Genomic DNA, 26,215 nt, shown 5'->3' with positions numbered 1-26,215 from the left:
AGCGCCATTTTCGTAAATCATTACCTCAAGGGCGCTCGTCATTGCATCTCTCATATACATATATATAAAAAGAAAAACAACAAACATGGCATCATTACATACATATTTATTTATCAATATACTATATATAAAACACAAATTAGGGAAGGATTGGGAACATTGAATACAACATCAAAATTGGTAAATAATTAAAAAATAAATAAAAAAAACACTCATTATCGAAAATAATACATTTTATTAAAATTTCATGCTAGGAAAACAAAAAACAATAAAAAAATAATAACATAATCATATGTCATAATATCTTAATATCAATTGTATTTTGAAATGTATATATATGTTCGTGTAAACTATAAATATCATATTTTTAATAGACGGTTTGCATTTTTTTAATGGATAAGTGTATTGTCTATAAGTAATATAAATACACTTATGACATAATAATGTAAAAAATTGTATTTATGATTATCCAAAATTTTATAATAAAATTGAAAATTTAATATATAAATAAAAACATATTTACATATACACGTACATAACGGTATCAGAAACACCTACTTAACTTGCATTAAAATAGCAACATACATATATTTCTTTTAAAAATATACATGGTAATAAATATCTCTAATATATATATATTTAATAATCGATGTATGTACGCAGGCATGATAGTTAAAATATTTTGAGGAAGCAGTATTATGATGTATGTATGTTTTAAAATATATTTATTATAATTTTAGTAATTCGAGTATTACAGTAAATAAATTACATATTATTAGTAATAATAAATATCATAATAAGCGTATTTGAATTCTTCTGAAAAATGATAAGTGTAAAATCAATATTTCTAATGCACTAAGATTGTGGTATCCCATTTTATAACATACAAAATAACTTTGTTAAAAATCACTGTATATATCTAATTATAACTAAAATTTCATGTCGACCGGTTTTGAAGCAAACAGTTTTCCTCTAGAAATACCAACTTATACATGAAACTATCTACTTTATAAAATGATTAAATAGTTGATGGTTAGGTTGGGTTGGGTTGGGTTGGGTTGGGTTGGGTTGGGTGGGGTTGGGTTGGGTTGGGTGGGGTTGGGTTCGGTGCGATTCAGTTGGGCGAGGTTGGGTTGGGTTTTTGATAGGCAATTACAGGCGTAGGAATCAGTAACCATTTTTATAACGGATTTTGGGAAAATCAAATAATAAATTATTTGATTTATCTGATAATTTAATTTATAAATTTTAATTATATGGTTTCTTTGTTGTCTAATATTTCTATTTTTAATTAAAATTTTACTTTATAAATATCACTATTTCTTAAAATCACTGTGACACGTGTTTCGATGCATTCCGCATCATTTTCAAACATGGAAATAGTTGTATTTACTAAGTAAAATTTTAATTAAAAATGGATAGGTTTTACCACAAAGTGACTGCTGAATCAATAAATGAAATTAATATTTCTATATTATCTTTTACAATCACTCGACATTATAATTAAGTCAAAAATAAGATTTGTATTTAAAAAATATATATGGTGATTTTTAAATAAAGTTATTTTGTAAGCTATATAATGATGTGTATTCCGAGATGGTTTCCGAATGTATTATTTGAAAATATAGTAAAAATATTACATTATACTAACTACATACATAAATTACACGTAAAATTTCCCACTCCACTAAATGACTAGCATGCACAACTGCTAAAACATCGGATCTCGGATTGGTGCAGAACAGACGGCCACGGGTGACTGTCGACTCTCGGGGGTGGTTGGTGTCTTGCCGGCCGGGCGGGGTGGGTGGAGTCTGTCCGGCCGGGCAGGGTGGGCGGAGTCTAGCCGGTCGGGATGGCGCTCGCCGCGGCAGTGCGGCCAGTGGCTGTGGCACGACTCACGACAACCAGCTAACCACACTGCCACGGCGCCCGACAAGTGGAGAGGCAGGGAGGAGACGTCCTGAGCGAGCGCTTCCAGCGAGGGACGCCGATGGCGATGCTTCTGGCACTTGGCCGAGCGAGACGACTAATCTAACAATCAGTTAGCTATGTACCAAGTGCTGAAGTGAGAGAGCAGTGATGGAAGTCAGAGATGTTCGAGTGCATGGTTAGTTACAGTAGGAAAGCGAGCCGGAGGCTCCAGGCGTGATCTAGGGTTGCCAAGCGTCCGTCGTCGGGAAGGACATTCCTGTTTTTAGCCATTTCGTCGTGTTTACGCTCGAGTGCCGCCATAGAGGCGGTATGAATGGTTTGCTGTACTACTCGAGTGCCGCCGCTATGGCGCCAACAAAATAACTCAATATTTTTAATATGTTGTTTTTTTGTAATGTTATTAAACTAGAATCACAATTACAATAAAATAGTAACAAGTCTCGGAATTTTATTGAGTTGCCGGTATGCACATGCACAAAAAACTTTCCAGTGCAAAAGGTTGGTAATAATTGCATTATTTAAATGATGTGATTTTTACAAAATATCATTTTTGACCGAGAACAGGAAAGATCCAAATTACGGCGAGTTTTCCCAAACTACTATTCATTAATAAACGCATTTTCAAAGTCGATAAATTGAATTAAAAACCCTTAAAAATAAAATAATCAATAAACTATTCGATTAGAAAAAAAAATATTCTTCTTTTCCAAAGTTCTTTTAAATATTGCATCGATTGAATTTAGATATGTTTAATTAATTATTTAAACTTTTACTTGGTAAATATTTTACTTTCTGTTTATTTCGGGTAACAAAACCGGAGTCAGCGTTTTTTTAAATACCACACGAGGGCAAATAAGTAGGTACGACTTCGCAAATCATTTATACTAAAGAACCATTAAAGGCGATTTCTTTTTCATCTGTAAAACGGTTTCATGATTTACTTCAGTGTCGATTTTTTCGAGATTTAGTTTTTTTCGGACTTCAGGAAGTTGGCAACCCTAGCATGATCCCAATGTAACACAAGACGCATGAATTCTAAATGAAAGTATCAGTTTTTTCTTCTTTTTTTGTAAGGTACGTATCATTCGACTAGTTAGTAAAGTGAAGTAATTTCAATTAATTGACTGTCGTGGAGGTCGATCGTCAGTTTGCTCTTCGTGGGATGAATTGGTGATAAGGGATGTTGGATTTTGATGGTGGGGAGACAGGATCTTCAGTTTCAATCGTCGTCATTGTAGTCGAGTGAAAGCATGCAAAATGTAAAATGCATATGTACCACACCCACAATAATCAAATAAATAAACAAGTTATATTCTACGAAACGCGAAAATAAAAACAGCACGATTTCAAAGCAGGAAATGGAAAAATATAATATGTTAGCTGACCGTCTATGCGAATTCATTTTTAAACAGGTAACTATATTCTTATTATGATAAAATAAGAAGGATATAGATTTATTTGTAGGGAAGAGTTAAGTATAAAAAATAGATGTTCTTGTCGTTGTTATTATACTATTCTATTCTAACCCTTATCCGAACCTAATGGTGCATAGGGCACTGCATCGTATTGATGCAGTGTATCTTGATCTTTACTTACATGAAGGCAAGGTAATCACTCCTGCGCTTCGGGTAATATTAAATAAATATTGGGTGTAAAATCAATAATATTTATTTTCAACCCCCTGGGAATCGATCCCGGGACCTCCAGCACGGTAGCACGCTAACCATTACACTACGGAGGTGGACAGATAATACTGATAAGATAATAATACTAATAACTATTAGTTTTTGTAAACTTATTTACAGAAAAAAAGTATTAAGCATTTTATTTTTGTTTAAATTAGGTATTAACTCTGGATGGACCATTGTAAGTGTATAAGATAGTCAAAGGAAGATGTATAGTTTCACGAATATAATCGAAAAAAATCGATTTTAGTCATGATTCCCAAGTTGCCTATGAGTAAACGATTTTTGTTTCTATGGTAATTTGAGTTACGTTATTATTCGATTAAATTTTAAGCTAATTATACATAGTAGTGAAAAACAATTCATAAATTGAAGTGTGAAAAACAAGCGTGAAATAGTGAAAATATTAAAAAGTCATACCATAAACCTCAACGGAGTTTCTTAGTATTGAAACACGTAAAGAAATATTTTTTAACATACTACATAGAGGAAAAATATCAGTAACAAAAGTTACTCAATGGTTTTGTTTAAAATTTTGTAAAATGCAGAGGAATCGTTATAAAGATGCATTACCATAATGATGGTTATGTGTCACAGAGACGAAGAAATTTTATGGAAAGAAGGAATAGAAATCATTTGGGTATTAAAAGGCTTTGCTATAATTTGATATACCAAATGATGCTTTTTAAAACGGAAAAAGTTAGAAAATTACAAATGGCTACAGCTGCCAGTGACATAAAATCCATAAATCGTCTTGCCAATTCTGTTTGAAAAAATATTATATATGCTTTCATTATTTCTATTAATTTGTGTTAAAAATTATTTCTTTTCGTCAAATTATGTATTTTATAAAATGAACGTACCTTTTAAACTCGGCGCGCCATGGCATCTCTCAGCAATATGAAAATCGTATTTACCTATATGTACATATATAAATAATAAAAAAATACATAAAAATATATATTTTACACACAAAAAAATATTTACAAGTGATATTTTTTTAATGAGTTTTAGTTTTAATGAGTCAATAACTTTTTTTTTCTCATCTTGGATATCAGTACAACAGATGTTTATCATTTGAATATTGTAGATAAATATTTTTTATTCAATAATTAATAGGTAAGAATTATATACAGGGCACATATATATTATATGAATTATATACAAGGAATTATATATAAGGAACATCTTATAACTAATACACACACACGAATAATTTCACGAATGCATATAGTCGAGAAAAAATAATTTTCAGAATTGCAACCTGGCGACCATGGATATAGTGAAAGGTGCTTTAACACGATGTATTGTACACAAAAATAACGAAAACACGCGACGGCACGTCATATGACAGAGATAGATTGGATTCACACAATTTGATAAATAAAATAACGAATAAAAAAAACCGACGATGAACGGATCGTCGCAAGATGGACGGCTGACAGGAAACACCACAGACAAAACTAAAATATAGAGATTAAACGGATTTTGCGCCATATGCACTCGTGAAAACATTCACCGTCTATAACATAATAATGTTATTGATAAACAACAATAAAATATTTCTCCGTACTGCTGCATTTTAGTATCATTATTAAGGCCCAGTATTCGTTAAGTCGCATTAATTCCACCGGAGAGGTAACATGTCTCTTCACGCCCGATTTTTTTGAATAATGCATAAGTATTGGATTTTTGTTTTTTAAATATACACGCATATGTATGTAGAAAAAATATTTTGTACAAGTATATATATTTTTTTACACTTTTTACCTTTCAATAACTCTTTTCTTTTCAAAACCGTATAATCATTTCGACGAAACACTTATTCTTTCAATGCAAAATCGTTTACGTAAAATGTTACCTGAATTTAGAGAAAATTATGTTGCGAATTAACGAATGCTGGGCCTTAAATAAAGGATTCGTGATATCATGATTATATACAATGATATATACACTTATTCTAGTATTATTATAGTTCGTACACATATATGCATATACATATTAATAGTTTATATTTTTATTGTTTACATATTAAAAGTTTATATATTTATTTAAGTCGTCCGCCTCCGTAGTGTAATGGTCAGCACGCTCGGCTACCGTTCTGGAGGTCCCGGGTTCGATTCCCGGGGGGGGGTCAAATAAATGTAAGTGATTTTTTCACTGTAATATTTATTCAATATTACCCTGGACTGGTACCTGAAGCGGAGGGCTGATCACCTTTCCTTCATGTGTAATCGATCGAGATAACTCTGCGTTTATATGACGCAGTGCCCTATGCACCATTGGGGTGCGGATAAGGGTTTTATTATTATTATATTTATTTAAGTGTAAAGTTATCACTTAACCTCTAAACAAGAATGACCGAACGGCGAGCGATTTTTCCCCTCGAAGGTATGGTGCGTACAAAATAAGCTAGACGCTTTTGCATGAAGCGAACTTTATACGGCTGTCCAAACTTAAAACATAGTAAGGGACATTTTTTTGAAAAACCTTTTTTTTGCATTTTAGACTAAGTAGAATCTACTTAGGCCAAAAATGCAACAATAAAAAAACATTTTTCAAAAAAAATGTCCCTTACTGTGTTTTAAGTTTGGACAGCCGTATAGCGTCACTGACACGTTATATAAAATAAAATAAAAATTTCTTCGTAGATTTCATTGTAAGCGGCTGATACCGGTGGCACAAAATTAATCGGAAGATGTTTTAATTTTCGCAAATGGCGTCTTACGTCAATCATACTTGAAATTTGTTAACTAGACAAATTGATACGACGCCATTGGAAAAAACTATAACATCTTTCGATAGTGATTAATTTTACGCCACCTGTATAAATATTTCACATACAAAATCGAGTGTTTTTGCCTAGAATTTTCACTCACGAATTGCATGAAATTATAGTAACTTTAAACATAAAGAGTAAATCCGCTCACGAGTAGACATAGGCTTGAAACTTAAAAAGTTGAAGCCTGAGTAGGGTCATGATAAGCGGTGTTGCATAAGCCGTAGCTAGATTTCAGAGTCACTTGGACGTTAGGTAATAATAAAAAAATCGCACTCATTTCGAGGTTAATACGAGTATCAAGATCTTATTTTGATGTGCCCTGGGCACGGGAAAACTCAAGGGAGACACATTATCGTAATCTGTAATTATGCATATGATGATAATAAATAAATACATATCGTTCACTCCTTTCAAGAACGTCATATATCAAAAATCGTCAATTTTCAGTTGTGCATGTTTTCGGAATGAAAACATATGATGTACTATATCCCAGCAAAAACGGCATATTTTTAACTAAATATTTACCCGTTACAGGGCAGAAGGTGTTGTTTTTGCATTTTGAAGAAAATGTATTGTTTAATTATGTTTTTTAAATATACTTGATATATTTTTCAAATGGAGAAAAAACATTCAGGTTTACCTAAAAAGATCTGTTTCACAGTAAAAAGTTCAATTAGTGACTTGATATTTATTTTCAATACATTTCATTATATTTTTTTAACTTTAAAAACGATCTCCTGAAAAATCAAGTTTTTTGATTTATGACGTTGTTGAAAGGAGTGAGCGATATATGATAGCATTTCGTCAACTGGATCCACAACTATCCTAACTGCATGTAATGAAATATTACAAGGGATGCGATTTTTTTCCTATTTTATTCCTTTTGAAAATTTACAAACGTACTGTTTGAATAGCTATTTATTTGTGTTTAGAACTTTCAAAAAAATCAGTTGGATAAAGAATACAATGTACTCGTATGACTAAAAACGAAATTGTCTTGTATATGCGAAATAGGATATTTTTGCATTTAAGGGACGATTTCTTCACCTGGACATTATAGGGCTTACCAACCTATGTGTAATTAGCAATCAAGATAACAATGCAACAATTCAATGGAAATAGTATAAATAATAATAATATATCCTTTGGGGAAGTGTAAGATAAAGGATGCCATCCAAAATCCTATAACTTTTATATATTTTTAGAAAAAAATGTTCAAATATCAAAAGAAACATGATTTGCTGCGGGGTGAGTGGAAGGCTGGCATAGTGAATGTTACACATTCCACTACGAGTACGGGTATGCGACCCGGAGCCCTCTAACCAATACTACTCTTCCCCTTTTCCTACCTTCTCCATTTTCTTTTCCATGTAGTATATTTATTCTTCAGCCTGAAACAAGCCACTACGAGTACGGGTATGCAACTCGGAGCGCTCTAAGGAATACCACTTTTCCTCTCTTTTTCAATTAGTATTAATATCCTTCACCCTGAAGCAAGCCACTACGAGTACGGGTATGCAACTTGGAGCGCTCCAGCCAATACCGCTATTCCCCCTTTACTACCTTCTCCATTTCATTTATTAATATCATTCACCCTAAACTCGTTCACTTTTATCCTCTATATATCAACAAATATACATATCCTGCTCCTCTAAATCCAGGAACTAATCAAATTGTCTCCACATGATTAAGGATCAAGTTAAACTAGAAATTATTTTAATATTATTTTAAATATTTTTAAAAAATTGCTTAACCCTTTGGTTATCAGGACGATTGGAGTTACAATGCCAGAAACGCGATTTAAACTTAAATAATTCAAAAGAAAAATGTGTTCAATAATTTATAATCACTAAAAAAGTGTTTTTTTTTTAATTGAAGCATTTTTTCCAGAATTTTTTGGATGAATAAAAATTTGATAGGGCATTTATATATAAACATATAATGCCTCCGTAGTGTAATGGTCAGCAAGCTCGGCTACCGTTCAGGAGGCCCCCGGGTTCGATTCCCAGGGGGGGGGGTCAAATAAATATAAGTGATTTTTTTCACTCTAATATTTATTTAATAGTACCTTAGACTGGTACCTGAAACGGAGGGCTGAACACCTTTCCGTCATGTGTTGACGATCAAGATGACACTGCGTTCATATGATGCAGTGCCCTATGCACCACTGGGTGCGGATAAGGAGTAGAAGAAAGAAAAAAATATAAATACATAAATTCTCTATGAATAATATTACAGCTTTACACAACTTAGTTTTTGCGGAAACAAAATTGGTTTTGTGTACTTTGTTTTCCTCGTTTCTTCGAAAAGCCGATAGGTATATTGGATTTTGATAGCTAAAGGTTTCAAATTATCCGTAAATATGGTATAAATGCCTGTTTTAAGACTTCCCTTTCAAAAATTACTTTTATAAACATTTTTTTATAAAAATATTTAAAAGTTACAAATTGAGGATGATATTGAAAGAGCATTTTTAAGGACTGGTAGGGAAAATGAGGGGTGAGATTTTTTTTCCGGTATATTTTATTGCGAGCTAATTATTGTCCACGGCTTTCTTCCCACCGTGTCCTGGCTCTGAGCTCGAGTCCGGGGAGATGCGGTGTAGGGGGGGATACCACCTGGAACAAACAAAAAAAACTTTATTAGAAACAACATACAAACATACACAAATAATGTTAATTAAATAAACTGGTCAAATTGTAAGTTAAAATAATGCATATTATTTTTTGACATCTCATCAAAGATGAAGAAGAATATGGAAGTCTGGACAATTACGGGGCTGACGACCGTCATAGGCCGGTTTAAGTGATCACTTTACACACGTGTAACATTCACCAATTCTACCCATTATTGACAACCACACTGCTCAAATTCTTGGAAGTTCTATATGTATGAACCAATTCAGAAACATTGTTATTGAATCACTAGAACTTCACTAGAGACATCTATTGGTGAGATGAAAAGAAGCTGTTTATTGAGAAGAAACACTTATGTATATCAGCCTATGACGGTCGTCAGCCCCGTAAATGCCCAGACTTCCATATGAAATGAATCTTTGATGAAATGTCAAAAAATAATATGAAAATAACTCCTGCAGTTGGAGATAATCCAGATTTTGTGAACAAGTATTTGGACACACTCAAAATGTTGTAAAAATAATGAAAATGATATTTTCTGGCGTTTCTTATGTATGTGATTATAATCCAGGATTCGGACCTCACATACAAATATAAGAGTTTCTGCTCAATAAAAAAGCTTTTTCATCTTACCAATAGATTAGTTTTACCGTTCTTTCCTTACTCACTCGTTCCACATGTCCAAACCATCTCAACACACCTTTCTCACGTTATTTATGGTAGTGTTATAAGTGTGTAAATAATAGTAAAAAACTACAAGGTTAATCTCTACCAGACAAGGTTATTTACTATCAATGAATGGGTATAGATAATACATAAGTGATCCGTATAAATGGACCCGTTGATAAATAAACTGTAAAGAAAGCTGTCACTTGCGGCTTAGAAAATTACTCGATGCAATGTCTTCACAGAAACCTACTCTCCTATAGCTTATCCAGTTGGACTTTGCGAGCGATTGCAACATTACTTAAAAATTCATTTTAAAACACTACACATCATCTTTTCAAGCCTTTTTTAGTACCTAATTGTGCATAGGGCACTACATCGGATCGACGCAAAATTATTCTGAACGTTACTTGAATGAAGGCAAGGTGCAATCAATCCTGCGCTTCAGGTACCATAACAGTGTAGTATTAAATAAATATAACCTAACTGTTTGTAATTTACATAAGTTTTACTTAGTAATTACCAATAATTCGTAATTTAAGTTTTACTAAGTAAAACATCGATTAAAATAAATAGATTCTATCACAAAATGACTGCCAAATCAATGAATGAAATAAACTAACTAACTAACTAACTAACCATCACGCCTCTTCTCCGCAGGGGCAAACAATATTCGCCTCTTCCACAATTTGTATACATATATTATTGTTCTTTTTTCATCATACAAATACATACATATAAATCACAATTTATAATAATGAGAGCACAAGTCATAATACTTTATTATAAAATTTTATGAAGGTAAATTGTTTGACACACAATTAATGAAATTGCCCAGAATTTAATTTTCCCTTCGTATAAAAAAAATGTGTGAATAAATAAAAAGATACTTCGTATCTGTTGAACCGTCTTATATATCTAAATATATATTTTTTCAAGTGACGTTGGAAAGTGGCGCTAGAATCGCAACAGTTTTAAAAAAAATATATTCATCGGCAAAGAGCGGTTGGACGAGCTATATGTACCGACGGGGCGTTCAGTAACCAGTTGCACATACCGGAAATGCGTAGACGCGGGGAAAGTGTGCGGCAAAAAGGCGGGAAAGTGACTCGGTGCAGTGGAAAATCTAGTTTCTTAAAAAAAACAGGAAGCCAATAATTACGCAGGTATCAATTATTAGTATTTTTCTTCTTCTTCATTCTTTCATTCGTAAAGTTATGTCAGCGCAAATACGTTCAGCTCAAAGTGTCCATCAAATTATGAGATTGAGACATTTAAGTGTATTAACATTGGGTAGACGCTCGACTACGAAACTGGGGTCGCAGGTTCGATATCCGCCAATTGCAAATTCAAGAAATATTTATTTTCAATTGGTCTGGGTGTTTGTGATGTATTTTTCACATTTACCTTCCCTTTCCGTACTATCCTACCTGCAGACAAGCCTCTTAGAGTAGACGCTTTGCGCGTTATTCCTTTTGAAGAAAAAAATTAAATTATGTAAAGATTTGCAGTATCCAAACTGATAAAACGGGCACAAATCGCTCACTCCTTTCAACAACATCATATATCAAAAATCGTCAATTTTCAGTTGTGCATGTTTTCGGAATGCCCAGAAAATGTACTATATCCCAGCAAAAGCGGCATATTTTTAACTTAATATTTACCCGCTACAGGGCAGAAAGTGTTGTTTTTGCATTTTGAGGAAAAGGTATTGTTGAAGTATTTTTTAAAATATACTTCAGATTTTTCAAATGGAGAAAAACATTCAGGTTTTACCTAAAAAGATCTGTTGCACAGTAAAAAGTTCAATAAGTGGCTGGATATCTATTTTTAATACATTTTATTATATTTTTAAACTTTAAAAACGCTCTCCTGAAATACTAAGTTTTTTTTACATATGACGTTGTTGAAAGGAGTGAGCGAAATGTGTAATCAACACTGGCAGCAGCCACTTGACGGACATCATCTTTTCCACTTAATTAATTATGCTTAATTTTGAGCCACTCTAAATTTGTTTGCATACTGCAGCTGTCTAGTTAACAAATGTCAAATATGATTGACGTACGACGCCATTTGCAAAAATTATAACATCTTCCGATAGGATGATTAATTTTGCGCCACCGTGAATATATATAATATGCACTGATGTTGGATTACTTTTGTATGTTAGTTGTAATTTTGATAGATGTGCTATTTTTGCTGATGGTTCTTTTTCTTTACTTTATCTTCTTCTTCTTCTTACCCTAATCCGCACCCAATGGTGCATAGTGCACTGCATCGTATTGACGCAGTGTTCTCTTGATCGTTACCCACATGAAGGCAAGGTGATCACTCCTGCGCTTCTTTACTTTATAGGTCCTAGTAACTATTTTTTGTTATTTCAAATTGTTTAACTAGGTAGTAATTACATAAGTCAACGTTTAACTAACTCCATCTACATAATTATACGACTTAATATTTAATTGGGCTTTTAAGCGAGCCATAAATAATACTGACCCTGTAGTTCCAGTGATTTTAGGGTTATTTAAAGTAAAATATGCAAATTGAGAAACGTTGTGCCACTAGTCCGCCATTTGTGAAATCGACAGGCAGCAACCTAACCTAACCTAACCAACACGCCGCTACCAGCAGGGGCAGGCAGAGAGAATAGAACCCCACACAACTCTGTCTTTGCAAACATTCTTCGCCTCTCGCACATTCATTCACTCATCTCTTGCACATGAATACCGGACGATTATTCACACTCATTTATATTGTTATTAATATTTTTTAATATTATTAAGGAAACACTTGTTTTTATACCACTTGAGTTTAATAATGACTACTAGTTTCGGAAGCTAAACTTCCGTCGTCAGGTCTGAATAATAGCTAAAATATAAAATAAAAAAGTGTTCTATAATTTTTCCTTTATTTTTAAAATCCGCCCCTTGACTAACCCCATCCCCCTAACTTACCCCTTTGATTATCTATAGAACAGTTTTTTTCTTTTATATTTTAGTTATTATTCAAACCTGACGATGGAAGTTTAGCTTCCGAAACTAGTAGTCATTAATCAAATGGTATAAAAGCAAGTGTTTCGTTAAACATTTCAACATGTCTTAAGTAAATGCCGAAACAAGAAATAAAATATTTGTAATATTATATTTAAGCATTTACTTTGTAAGTAGTCATTTTTACTATTTTTACAAAAATTGATATTTTTACAAAAACGGTGAGTAAAAAAGCAAAGAATATATTTATTTACTAAATTTTGTCCGCCTTCGTAGTGTAATGGTGAGCACGCTCGGCTACCGTTCTGGAGGTCCCGGGTTCGATTCCCAAGGGGGGTAAAATAAATATAAGTGATTTTTTCACTGTAATATTTATTCAATATTACCATGGACTGGTACCTGAAGCGGAGGGCTGATCACCTTTCCTTCATGTGTAAACGATTAAGATAACACTGCGTTAATATGACACAGTGCCCTATGCACCATTGGGTGCGGATAAGGGTTTTATTATTATAAATTTTAAGTGTGTCCAAATACTTATTCACAAATCTGGATTACCTCCTCTTAAGAGTTTAAAAAAATGAAAATCATGTTTTCTGGCGTGTTTCGAGTATGTGAATTTAATCCAGGATTCAGACCTTGCATACAAATAAAAAAGAGTCTTTCCTAAATAAAAGCTTTCCCTATTCCAACATAGATGATGGCTGTTGTGAACTCACATGTACTGTGACACGAGTTTGATCAATATATCTAGGAGTTCCAAAATTTTGAGTGTGGTGGTTGTCAATCATGGGTAAAAGTGATTGATGTTACGCGTGTGTAAAGTGATCACTTAACAAAACCTATGACGGTCGTAAGCCCTGTACGTGCCCAGACTTCCATATTCTTCTTCATCTATGTTGAGATGTCAAAAACATATTTTTATTTTTATTTATATAGATTACCGTGCTCGTATCAGCTTGTGAAAACTACCAAGTGAAAAAGGTTTTGAAAGAATCTTATTTGTAGTAATCTATGAGTATATTTTCGCCTTCGTGGTGTAATGGTTAGCATGTTTATCTACCGTGCTAGAGGTCCCGGATTCAATTCCCAGGGGGGAGGGTGAAAATTAATATTAGTGATTTTACACCCTAATATTTATTTAATATTACCCAGGGCTGGTCACCTTACCTTCACGCAATTAACCATCAAGTTAAAACTGCGTCGCTACGATGCAGTGCCCTTTGTACCATTCGGAGCGGATAAGGGTTAAAAGAAAAGAAAAAAAGATTTATGAGTAAAAAGTTTATTGTCAAAGAAATTACTGATTTCTTTACTATACCCGTTTATTGTTTATATTTTTCCCTGTGATATTTTATTTATTTTATTTTATCTTTTTTTGTAACTCTCTTATTTGTGTCTTGTTAACTTTAATCCCATGTCCCGAAATGAAAAATGTAAATTACTCATCGGAAATATTGTATACATATCGCTCTCTCCTTCCAAGAACGTCATATATCAAAAATCGTCAATTTTCAATTGTGTATTTTTTCGGAATGCCCAGAAAATGTACTATATCCCAGCAAAAGAGGCATATTTTAAACTTAATATTTACCCGCTACAGGGCAGAAAGTGTTGTTTTTGCATTTTGAAGAAAAGGTATTGTTTAATTATTTTTTTAAATATTCTAAATATTTTTCAAATGCAGAAAAAACCTTCAGGTTTACCTAAAAAGATCTGTTGTACAGTAAAAAGTTCATGAAGTGGCTTCATATTTATTTTTAATACATTGTATAATATTTATAAACTCTAAAAACGTTCTCCTGAAAAATCAAGTTTTTTGATTTGTGACGTTCTTGAAAGGAGTGAGTGATATATGACTTTTGTATGTAATATGTTTGAAATAAATAAAATATGTGTGACGTTGCAGTTCGTATAGAGTATAGAGCTTGTGACGTGTTGAACCCGTGATTGGGTAATAGGTGGGTATAGCGCGCTACCGCTCCTAGTCTCCACCTGTCCGGGTTGCGTAACATTACTAATAATGACTCTGTAATAACTTTATGCTGCGACTTTATTTCTGTCAAACTAATTATGTCCTCCGCTCCAGGGTTAGCTGAGAGATATGGAATAATATTATTTTAAAAACATCATTTATGAATATTAATTGATGTGTCTGTGCGTTATTCCTGGCAGACTTAAGTTATCTTTTACAATTTGAAGAAAACAAAATATTAGTCGAAAAAGGCGCATTTTTAAACTACAAAAGTTAATGGACCAGATAAATATTGTTTGGAAAGCTAATAGAATACATATTATTATATTGCAAGTATTGTAAAATATTGTAAAATAATAATAATAATAAAACCCTTATCCGCACCCCAATGGTGCATAGGACACTGTGTCATATAAACGCAGTGTTATCTTGATCGTTTACACATGAAGGAAGGGTGATCAGCCCTCCGCTTCAGGTACCGGTCCATGGTAATATTGAATAAATATAACAGCGAAAGAATCACTTATATTTATTTTACCCCCCTTGGGAATCGAACCCGGGACCTCCAGAACGGTAGCCGAGTGTGCTGACCATTACACTACGGAGGCGGACAGTAAAATAAGGAAAGGAAATTGCCAAAAGGGAAATTTAGTCTTCGATTTCGTGAAAATATATAAAATAAACACCACTTTTTGCTTTTAATATGATTTTTTCTTCTTCTAACCCTTATGCGCAGCCAATGGTGCATAGGGCACTGCATCATTTAATTAAATTAAATTTATTTTTTTATAATTTACATACACATTACAAACTAAAATTTAAAGCGTGTAAATCGACAAAAATCGACAATAAGCAATATAAAAGCAGTAATATTTTGATGGTTACCTGATATATATGTAACTTTAAAATGATAGTGAATGTGTGTAGTAAATAATATATAAATAAGGTTGATCCCTTAAAATAATAGATACAATATAATAAAGTGGATTCAATATCCTCATATCAATCAAGATTTGTCACATAGTTTATTTTTCTTTTATTTTTCATTTAATTGTCTTATCGTCTTGTCATATTTTCTAAATAAGACAACTAATTCTGATAGATCTTTATGCCCTATTGCTTCATAAATTTTTGTAAACTGCATATACCTTCTTTTGCATATTCTGTTTCCAATTTAATTTTTTTTTAAATATCCACACTAAATGAGGGACATATCGCTCACAAATCAAAAATCGTCAAAAATCAAAAATCGTCAATTTTCAGTTGTGCGTGTTTTCGGAATGCCCAGAAAATGTACTATATCCCAGTAAAAGCGGCATATTTTTAACTTAATATTTACCCGCTACAGGGCAGAAAGTGAAGTTTTTGCATTTTGAAGAAAAGGTTTTGTTTAATTTTTTTTTAAATATATTAAATATTTTTTCTGTCCGCCTCCGTAGTGTAATGGTCAGCACGCTCGGCTACCGTACTGGAGGTCCCAAATTCGATTCCCAGGGAGGGTCGAATAAATATAAGTGATTTTTTCACTGTAATATTTATTCAATATTACCCTGGACTGGTACCTGAAGCGGAGGGCTGATCACCTTTCCTTCATGTGTTAATGATCAAGATAACACTGCGTTTATCGTTTATCGTGCATAGGGCACTGCATCATAATGCAGTGCCCTATGCACCATTGGGGTGCGGATAAGGGTTTGAATGAATGAAATATTTTTCAAATGGAGAAAAAACCTTCAGGTTTAACCTTAAAAGATCTGTTGCACAGTAAAAAGTCCAGTAAGTGGCTCGATATTTATTTTTAATACATTGCATTATATTTTTAAACTTTCAAAACGTTATCCTGAAAAACCACGTTTTTTGATTTATGACGTTGTTGAAAGGAGTGAGCGATATGTTTTCCGCTGCAGGCCCTGATATTGTCGTCATTGCGTTATGAGTGCGCGGACTATATCGAAGTGTAGAGTTTAACACAAATATAAGTAGGGTAAGCGTTCAGGTTATCGGCCCACGACAAATACTGGCCACTCATTTAAATAGTAATAGCACATAGTGATGTTTACGAAGTGAAAATTGAATTAGATTTTTTAATTTTTAAAAGTGAATGTAAGACGTATGTAAAGTGATCACTTAACCGGCATTTGACAGGTCATAAGCCCTGTAATTACCCAGAATTCCATATTCTTCTTTATCTATGTTGAGATGTCAAAATATAAGCTCTTTTATTATTTATTTATTTGGCATCAACTTTATGGAATAAAATGTTGAATATTTAAAATTAAATTGAATATTTAAAATTTTCCCCAATTCATTTACAGTGAAGCGCCCTTGAGGTATTTTTTTACGAAAATGGCGCTATATAAGTTATCCAATTTTATTATTATTATTAAACACTAGTATTAGACCACTTATTAAGTTGTATTTCATTTCACACGACTAGTTTCGAAAACTATAGATGTTTTCATCAACAGGTGATCACAAAAACTAACGAAAATTAGTGGTCTAAAACAAGTATTTAATTTTGTTTGTAGTTTCTTTTTTTAATGACTTTATTGATAATGGAAGAGCAGGTTGTGTACAAGTCGCTCACTCCTTTCAAGAACGTCATAAATCAAAAATCGTCAATATTCAGTTGTGCATGTTTTCGGAATGCCCAGAAAATGTACTATATCCCAGCAAAAGCGGCATATTTTTAACTCAATATTTATCCGCTACAGGGCAGAAAGTGCTGTTTTTGCATTTTGAAGAAAAGGTATTGTTTAATTTTTTTTTAAATATACTTAATATTTTTCAAATGGAGAAAAAACCTTCAAGTTTTACCTAAAAAGATCTGTCGCACAGTAAAAAGTTCAACAAATGGCTTGATATTTATTTTTTAATACATTGTTCTATATTTTTAAACTTTAAAAACGTTCTCCTGAAAAATCAAGTTTTTTTATTTATGACGTTTTTGAAAGGAGCGACCGAAGTGTGGTTGTCTTGCGTAATAATCAAAGTTATTTGACCAAAAGAGGTATGTGTTAGGTTTTGTTTGGTGTGTTTTGGATCTTGCGGTTGTTAAATAAAAATGGACTTAATATTGTGAGGGAGTGCGCCTAGTTGTTGGTGTATTTATACTCGAAATATTGGAGTCCAGGTCGCAGTCAGCGCTCGCCAGGCTAGCTGAGGTGGCGTGCCAACCGCGCTGGTGAGTGATGGCTGCCAAATTAAAAATACTGGCATATTTTTACTTGTTCCACTGGCCCCTCTCTGGGAATATGTACGCTACAGTGGCCGCCAGCGCGGCTCTTATGCAACGGCTGGCATGCCTACGGCCGACTATCTGTATACCTGCGAATTATCTATCAAAAAATATCCGTATAGGAACAGGGCAGGTGTCGAGTGTTTGTTCTCTAGTCTCCAAAAATCAAAAACATTTTGGTTGTGTCCAAATACTTGTTCACAAATCTGGATTATCTCCAATTTCAGCAGTTATTTTCATATTATTTTTTAACATCTCAACATAGATGAAAAATATGAAAGTCTGGGCATTTACGGGGCTTACGACCGTAACATTCACCAATTCTACCCATGATTGACAACCACACTACTTTTGTTCCACAGTAACATTCACCAATTCTACCCATGTTTGACAATCACACTACTTTTGTTCCACAGTAACATTCACCAATTCTACCCATGATTGACAACCACACTACTTTTGTTCCACAGTAACATTCACCAATTCTATCCATGATTGACAACCACACTACTTTTGTTCCACAGTAACATTCACCAATTCTACCCATGATTGACAACCACACTACTTTTGTTCCACGATTCTTTGAGCCACATCTTTTCTCTTATCCAAACATTAGTTTTTCGGCCCCTAAAGGGTTCATTTAACATCCTTTTCTCCATTCCTCTTTGTGTTACCCGGAGTTTATATATTATATGATTCGTTTTGTTAGGGTAAATGTCTCGAATCCATAAGTGAGCCCTGGGAGTACATATAGCCATTGAATTTACTGTACTCATTGAAAGTTCTCCGAACCGCATTCCCAGATCTGACACAGGCTTCTAGGCTTCTAGGCTTTCTGATAGACCTCTCTTGCAAAACATTTTTAATAAGTGAATTTACGTTAAATAGCTTTCAATATCCCTGTCACTGCCACTCTAAATAAATACAGGTTTGTAAAACCACCACCAAGTTTCTAGAAGTGCCCCGGTGTAGGCAGTGAAAGGGATTAGTAGTTAGTTTAGTTAGTCAGCTAGATCTTCTCTAGGCACTCTGTCTTTGCGAACATCCTTCGCCTCTTCCACAATTCGTGTATCCCCTCATAAATACATATCCGCCGATTATTTCGTCTTCTGACCTGATCGCTTTAAGTGTTTGAAATACTTGATCATCTCAAGTTTGAAATACTTGATCCTCAGTTGTCCTCTGGATAAATTTGTTTAAAGTTCTTTCCTCACTCACTCGTTACATGTGTCCCAACTATCTCAACACACCTTTCTTAATTTTATCGAGAATACTTATTATTTGCAGTATTATCTATTGGAATATCTATTATATATATTATGAAATATCTATTATCTGTTGTCCGCCTCCGTAGTGTAATGGTCAGCACGCTCGGCTACCGTTCTGGAGGTCCCGGGTTCGATTCCCAAGGGGGGTAAAATAAATATAAGTGATTTTTTCACTGTAATATTTATTTCATATTACCCTGGACTGGTACCTGAAGCGGAGGGCTGATCACCTTTCCTTCATGTGTAAATGATCAAGATAACACTGCGTTTATATGACGCAGTGCCCTATGCACCATTGGGTGCGGATAAGGGTTTTAACTAACTAATTATCTATTGCTTTGTCTTAGTGATCGCATTTCGACTGCATGCGAGCGGCCAGACTATGGAATGAATTACCTCTTTATGCGAAAAAAAGACAATTACTGATGACTTTCAACAGACGCCTGAAACATTATTATCCTTGGAGCCCGAATTGTCCATCATATCATTCTTCCTTGGTTTTTCTCTACTTCTACCCCCTCAACTCCTTACCCGACCCTTCTTCCTTTACTTTCGTCAATTTACACTTTCATTAATATATAACATGAATAATTAGGTAAGGATGTTGCATACATTGAAATGAAAAAAAGTCTGCTTAATAAAAGCTTTATCAAATCAACCACAGATACTGGCACAAACTCATACATGGAGCAACGTAAGATTTATATGATATATGTACGAGTTCCAAAATTTGAGAAGTGTGGTTGTCAATGGCGGGTAGAATGGTGAATGTTACACGGGTGTAAAATGATCATTCAACCAGCCATGAGCCCTTTTTCAACTTTGTTGACATGCAAAAATGTTTTTAAAAAACTCCTATGTGGAGAAACCCAGATTTGTGAACAAGGATTTGGATACACCAAAAATCGTACTGCGATTCAGTGTAATTAATTTTTTTTTCCTTTATATTTAAAGGGTTGTATAAGGTCTAAACTTTGACCAGTATAACTAGTCTGTTTTTGGTTGGTTAGAAGATATTGCTTCATTTTACAGATGCTTCGTCTCAAGTCGAGACACCTATAATATTCATATCATATACCATCCGTAGGGTATATTTTTCATCTTTAAAATTGTCTTTTATAGCAACAACAGGAGGTCCGCCTACGTGGTGTAATGGTTAGCACGCTCGGCTACCGTTCTGGAGGTCCCGGGTTCGATTCCCAAGGGGGGTAAAATAAATATCAGTGATTGTTTCACCGTCATATTTATTCAATATTACCCTGGACTGGTACCTGAAGCGGAGGGCTGATCACTCCTTAATGTGTGAACATTAAGGGGTGTGTGTTCCTTAATGTGTAAACGATCAGGATAACACTGCGTTTATATGACGCAGTGCCCTATGCACCATTGGGGCGCGGATAAGGGTTTATTTTTATTATTATAGTAAAAAAAAAGTGAGATTTAATTAATTTGTTATGTCGCTAATGCATTGATAATTAAGTGCTATAACCATTTGGTACTTTAGCTTTTACCGAGTGTTTAGTAGTTCTAAAAATAGATATGAGAATTTTTCATAAAAATCTAAATGCTTCATAGTATATAATTGAGTTTCTTTGAAGCGCGAGGATTATTGAAATACGAATTCCTTGAAAAATACATTTAATTATGAATGGTTATATTTTTATAATGAAGCGCGCTGGAAATAGAAAAATCGTCACTCTCTTTATATTCCCTTCATTTCATAAAACGTTTCAATAAACGTTTGTTGTTATTTGAATAATATTTTTTGTATAATATTTGGTGTAAAGAAGCGGGGTTGTAAAATTAAATTAAAAGAAAATAAGTTATTTGAAAATATATGTTTAATTAACAAAAGAAATACACAAAAAAGAAAAATACAATAAAAAATAATACAAATAAAACAGTAAAAATGTGAGTATTGAAGAGAATTGAAACGTAACATTTTCATAGATATACAAACATATGTTTTGTCATAAAACTTACTGACGAAAATATGTATTTTTTACTAAAAATCTTAGTTTCATAATACCGAAAACATTTTTTTTAATGTAGGTTTTCAAGAGTTAATGAAATTCAATTTTTATTTATTGTTTCGGCATTAACTTTGTGGTAAGACATGTTACAATGATTAAAGAAAACACTTCGTTTTTTACCACTTGAGTTTTATTATAGACTACATGTTTCAGAAGTTAAACTTCTATCATTCCAGGTCTGTATAATAACTAAAATATAGAATATAAAATTGTTCTATAAATAAGGAGAGGGGAAAGTAAGGGGAAGGGGTTAGTCAAGGGACGGAGTTTGAAAACAAAAGTTTGTTCCATATAAAGGCCAAATTATGAATTATCTTGAAAATTTATTGTAGAAATCCCAAAAAACTCGAATTCTAATAATAATTTATTAAATAATATATTGTTTCAAAATTCTTCACCGTTGCTTTCCATTTTTCCTTTGTTTTCAAACTCCGTCCCGTCACTTCCCCTTACTTTCCCCTCTCCTTATTTATAGAACAATTTCATATTTTATATTTTAGTTACTATACAGACCTGAATGATGGAAGTTTAACTTCTGAAACATGTAGTCTATAATAAAACTCAAGTGGTAAAAAACAAGTGTTTTCTTTAATCATTGAAATTTAATTTATCTATTCCTTGGGATATAATTTTATGAATCATTCGTAAGTAAAGAGTTTATGGTAAAATAAATATCTATGAAAATACTACGTTGCAATGCTCCTTATATTATAAAAAAAACTGTACATCAAAATAAAATAAATAAATCATAGTAAAAGTAATAAGTAGCAAAAAACTTTAATTATACATAAATAAAATACATAAAAATCTTGTAAGTTATAAAAATTAAAACAATATAAAGTCAAACACCGTTTCAAAACAGGAATAAAAATAAATATTCTTGGTTAATTTTGCACATTTTTTATGTAAAAAAAAGTATTGCATTATACAAACGGCGATGTGCGAAGACCTTCTATCTGACATGGTCAAAATTAAGTCAACAGTGCAGTTAGATATGAAATTAAATTTTGTGTAGTCTGAACGAACAAAAACAAAGTCAGTCAATGTTCTCACGAATCAATGTTCTCTCAAATAAGATACATTTTTGTAATAGAGCTATGGCAACAAAGAGACAATTTTACGCCTCCCGTAGAATTCAGGTGGGGAATATTCACACATCGTTAAATTCGACTAATTTTTACAAAATAACAAGAAAAAATATCAATATAAACGAAAATTATAAACTGAGTAATTAAATCAAAAAGTTCAAGTATTTACAATAAACGTGATTTTATATTTAAGCTTCACAAAAAAAAATACAAAAAAAATAAGTACAGGAGATTCCAGCAGAGTTGACCAGAATATGTATCGACACGAACGTAATACTTGTACACATGTGCAGAATCCCTGTCCAACATTGCTTAAACTAACTGCCATATATAACTAACTTTTTTTCCTATAAGCTACCTTTGATTGTATGTATTATCGTATACGTATTAGTGTATTACATTTTTTCAATTAAAATAACAATTTTATGCGAATTATTGCAATGTTTTTAATACAGAGCAATACATATGGTAATTTTCTAGTTCATAGACTGTAAATCCGTCCTTTTCTGTATTTTATGATAATCCAACCTTTCCGCGTTCTAACCATATACCCTCAGTCCGAAATATGACAGATTAGAGAGGTTCTATTATATTACCACCCCCTTAGATCCGAGTGAGTGTTTGTTTGGTCAACTCTGATGGAAAAGCCTGTACTTTAGGTGTATTTCTAATTATGTTTACCGAGAAATTGACTGTAATTGAGTTATTCCTGTGTTGAATGCGGTGTTAGACGAAAATAGGAGGCTAAATATAAAAATCATAAAAATAACACAGTATTTTAGGAACTCGATAAAGCAAATCAAAAATAAATTCAAATTAATATTTGCCATCTAAATGTAAAAATCTAGGGCTATTTTAGAATTCCCATCAACATCATTCGGGCTAATTTTATCCCACAAATTCAATTAAAGAATAATACACAAACAAATTTGCAGCTCACAACGAACGGAGAATCCAATTATTTATATATTAGTAAATTTGTACGCGAATGATTTATTGGAACTTTGTCAAATAGAATGTTAAAAACAATTGCACATTTTAAGGGATGATTTTCAAATTAATTCAAAAACGGTCAAGATGGCGAATTGTCACAAATACGAAAAACTTCGTAAACTCAAACGTATTTTTGATTTACTATTTTATTCGGTTTCTTGCGGTAACATCCATCGTCCCAGTTATGGCAAAGACACGAACGTACATTTTGGTCGATTCGAATCCTTTGTCTTTGTGAATGAAAAGTAATCATTAAATAAATGAAAAATCGTAAATAAAAACAGTGGTTTCAAGACTCTAGCCCTTTCGATTTTTTTCAATAAAGAAAATTCTGTAAATGTAAAAAAAAATCAAGTAAAACGTGAGAAATACATCATCATTATTTTTTTTAATAAATTATTTACGGACTAGCATTAACTATGAAGAAAAGCTATGTTATTTAATGTGTCGGCATTCACTTTGTGGTAAGACATGAGTAAATTATAAATGAAACACACTTGTTTTTGTACCGCTAAATTGATAAAACAAGTGTTTTATTTAAAAATAATAAGTATAAAAATTAAACACTTGTATAATACCAACTATTAAATTTTATTTCATTACACACGACTGGTTTCGAAAACAGTTTTCGAAATTATTCGTGTGTAATGAAATAGAACTCGATAAGCCGTATTATACAATTGATTAATTAAAAAAATCAAATGCCACTCCACAAATTAATGCCGAACCAATAAATAATATAAAAATTAAGAAATTAAGTTAAATTGAAATTAAATTAAATTAAAATGAAAATTAAGAAATCTATTTCGAAATTACGAGTATAATTTATGAAGAAATTAGATTCAATCTCGTATCTAGCCTATTTCAATTCGATCAAAAGGTATTTAAAAATGTTTAAAATAATATTTTAAAAGTATAAACGAATTTAAGAATACGATATTTCGAATCGAGTATTATTGAAAAGTCATTCTAAAACTATGATAAAAGTGATTCCTTCAATGTTCCCTTTGAAAAATATCGCTTCTGCCTACTGAAGACAATGTTTTTTTGATATTTTTCTAACCCGAAAACGAACACAGATTGCCAAAGTAGCACGTTCATGGCATAGGCTTCACCGGGACGCAATGTACCCAACAAGATAAACACAATCTCCGTCATCAAAATGTCAAATATCGGCGTACGCCTAGAGTCCGGCAAAGGGAGACCTCGGCGAGCTAGGTAGTCAGGGCGCCGAGCGTGGATTACCAGTCTTGGAATATCGTACCAGATAGTGCATTTACAGTGTGCTCATTGCCAACAACACGTGATCATTGCGATGTAAACGCACTTCTGGCACGGACTCCGGGACTTAGTCGAGGAAAATACACCCAGCGGTGTCCTTAGCTTAGCCACTATAAAAACCCCGTCTCGTTTCGAAGTATGGCTGCCCTACGTCCAGACTAGTACGGCAAACTGCTAGAAATGCCATTTCAAGTTTATTAGAATTTTATTTATAGATTTGGCGTTCAATTTGAAGAACTCCAATTTAATTTGTATAAATTAAATGTTAAAATCAAACACTGATTTTTTGAGTCTGCTAAATTGTATTTTATTGTTAAAAACACATAACAATTATATTTGTGACTCGCCTTGTTATGGCATTTTCAAACTAATGTTTGTGTTTGAATGTGTTTTTAACAATAAAATACAATTTAGTGGACTAAAAAAAATAAGTGCTTGATTTAAAAATTTAATTAATAAATTAATTAGAATCATTTCCGCAAATTCAATCGCCCATAATTAGAGATTTAACACTTTCTTTTAATACTACTACGCTTTATTACAAATTAACAGGTGTTTTTGTGCATTTTAAGCCAGGTATAACTTCTAACCCCTTATCTGTACCCAATTGAGCATAATTCACTGCATCGTATTCACGCAGTGTTATCTTGATCGTTACTTACACGAAGGCAAGGTGATCATCACTCCTCCACTTCACTTACAAGTTTTTAAGGCGTCATTACGATAAAATTGGTAGCAGTTTTGGCTTGCTTAGTTACACCCGGTCTTAAATAAATGAAAAACACGTATTAATTCAAAATAATATTTTAAAAGTAGCATTAAACAATGTTTGATGAAACAAATCTTTAAATCTACATCGATGAATAATGGAATGATGAAAATTCTAAAGTCTTGTTTAGTTTAGCATTAAACAAAATTTAATGAATTAAATCTTTAAACCTACATCGATGAATAATGGAATGATGAAAATCTCAACTCTTGTTTAGTTTAGCATTAAACTAAATTTAATGAGTCAAATCTTTAAACCTACATCGATGAATAATGGAATGATGAAAATCTAAAGTCTTGTTTAGTTTAGCATTAAACAAAATTTAATGATTCAAATCTTTAAACCTACATCGATGAATAATGGAATGATGAAAATCTCAATTCTTGTTTAGCTTAGCATTAAACAAAGTTTATTGAATTTAATATTTAAACCTTCATCGATGAATAATGAAAATCTTGTTTAGTCTGAACATGTCATTCGAATTATGGTATTAATACTAATTATTAGTCTTGACTGGTCACTTCTGAATTATTACAGATTGAACTGATTTAAATATCGCTTTCTTAAGTCAGGATATTGACCATAATTTGTTTTGTCATATAAAGAAACGAGATATCGAAACTGGTTAGAATTTGTAATATAACCCAGCGGTAAAATTAAGCAAGCAAAAAATAGTTTCAAGTTATTTGTAAAGCAAATCGTTCTCATTGAATGATAATGATTTATATTACGATAAGGGTATGGGTTTTAAATGTGAGTTATAAAAAACAGGTGTTTCGTTTTAAAAGATATTTTTAAAAATGTACAGGTGACAATCAGAGATATTATACAAACATGACATTTTAGTGTTTTCGAAAAATTTTCGTGATGAAATAT

At 32.6% G+C, this 26,215-nt stretch overlaps 1 long non-coding RNA gene across 1 annotated transcript in view; it reads right to left on the bottom strand.

Annotated features, from left to right (window-relative positions):
- Window positions 1-7,759: 7,759 nt before the first annotated feature.
- LOC148310789 (uncharacterized) overlaps window positions 7,760-26,215 on the bottom strand; it is a 105,582-nt gene continuing 87,126 nt past the window's right edge. The window contains exon 3 of the long non-coding RNA XR_015837348.1: window positions 7,760-9,020. This is a non-coding gene — a long non-coding RNA (uncharacterized LOC148310789). The remainder of the gene's footprint in view (window positions 9,021-26,215) is intronic.

This window comes from Brachycentrus maculatus, unplaced genomic scaffold, assembly GCF_059751285.1.
Source record: "Brachycentrus maculatus isolate JH-2025_06_01 unplaced genomic scaffold, ASM5975128v1 h1tg000087l, whole genome shotgun sequence".
NCBI classification, from domain to species: domain Eukaryota; kingdom Metazoa; phylum Arthropoda; class Insecta; order Trichoptera; family Brachycentridae; genus Brachycentrus; species Brachycentrus maculatus.
The sequence above is the reverse complement of the archived record's forward strand: the minus strand, read 5'-3'. Positions and strand labels throughout refer to the sequence as shown.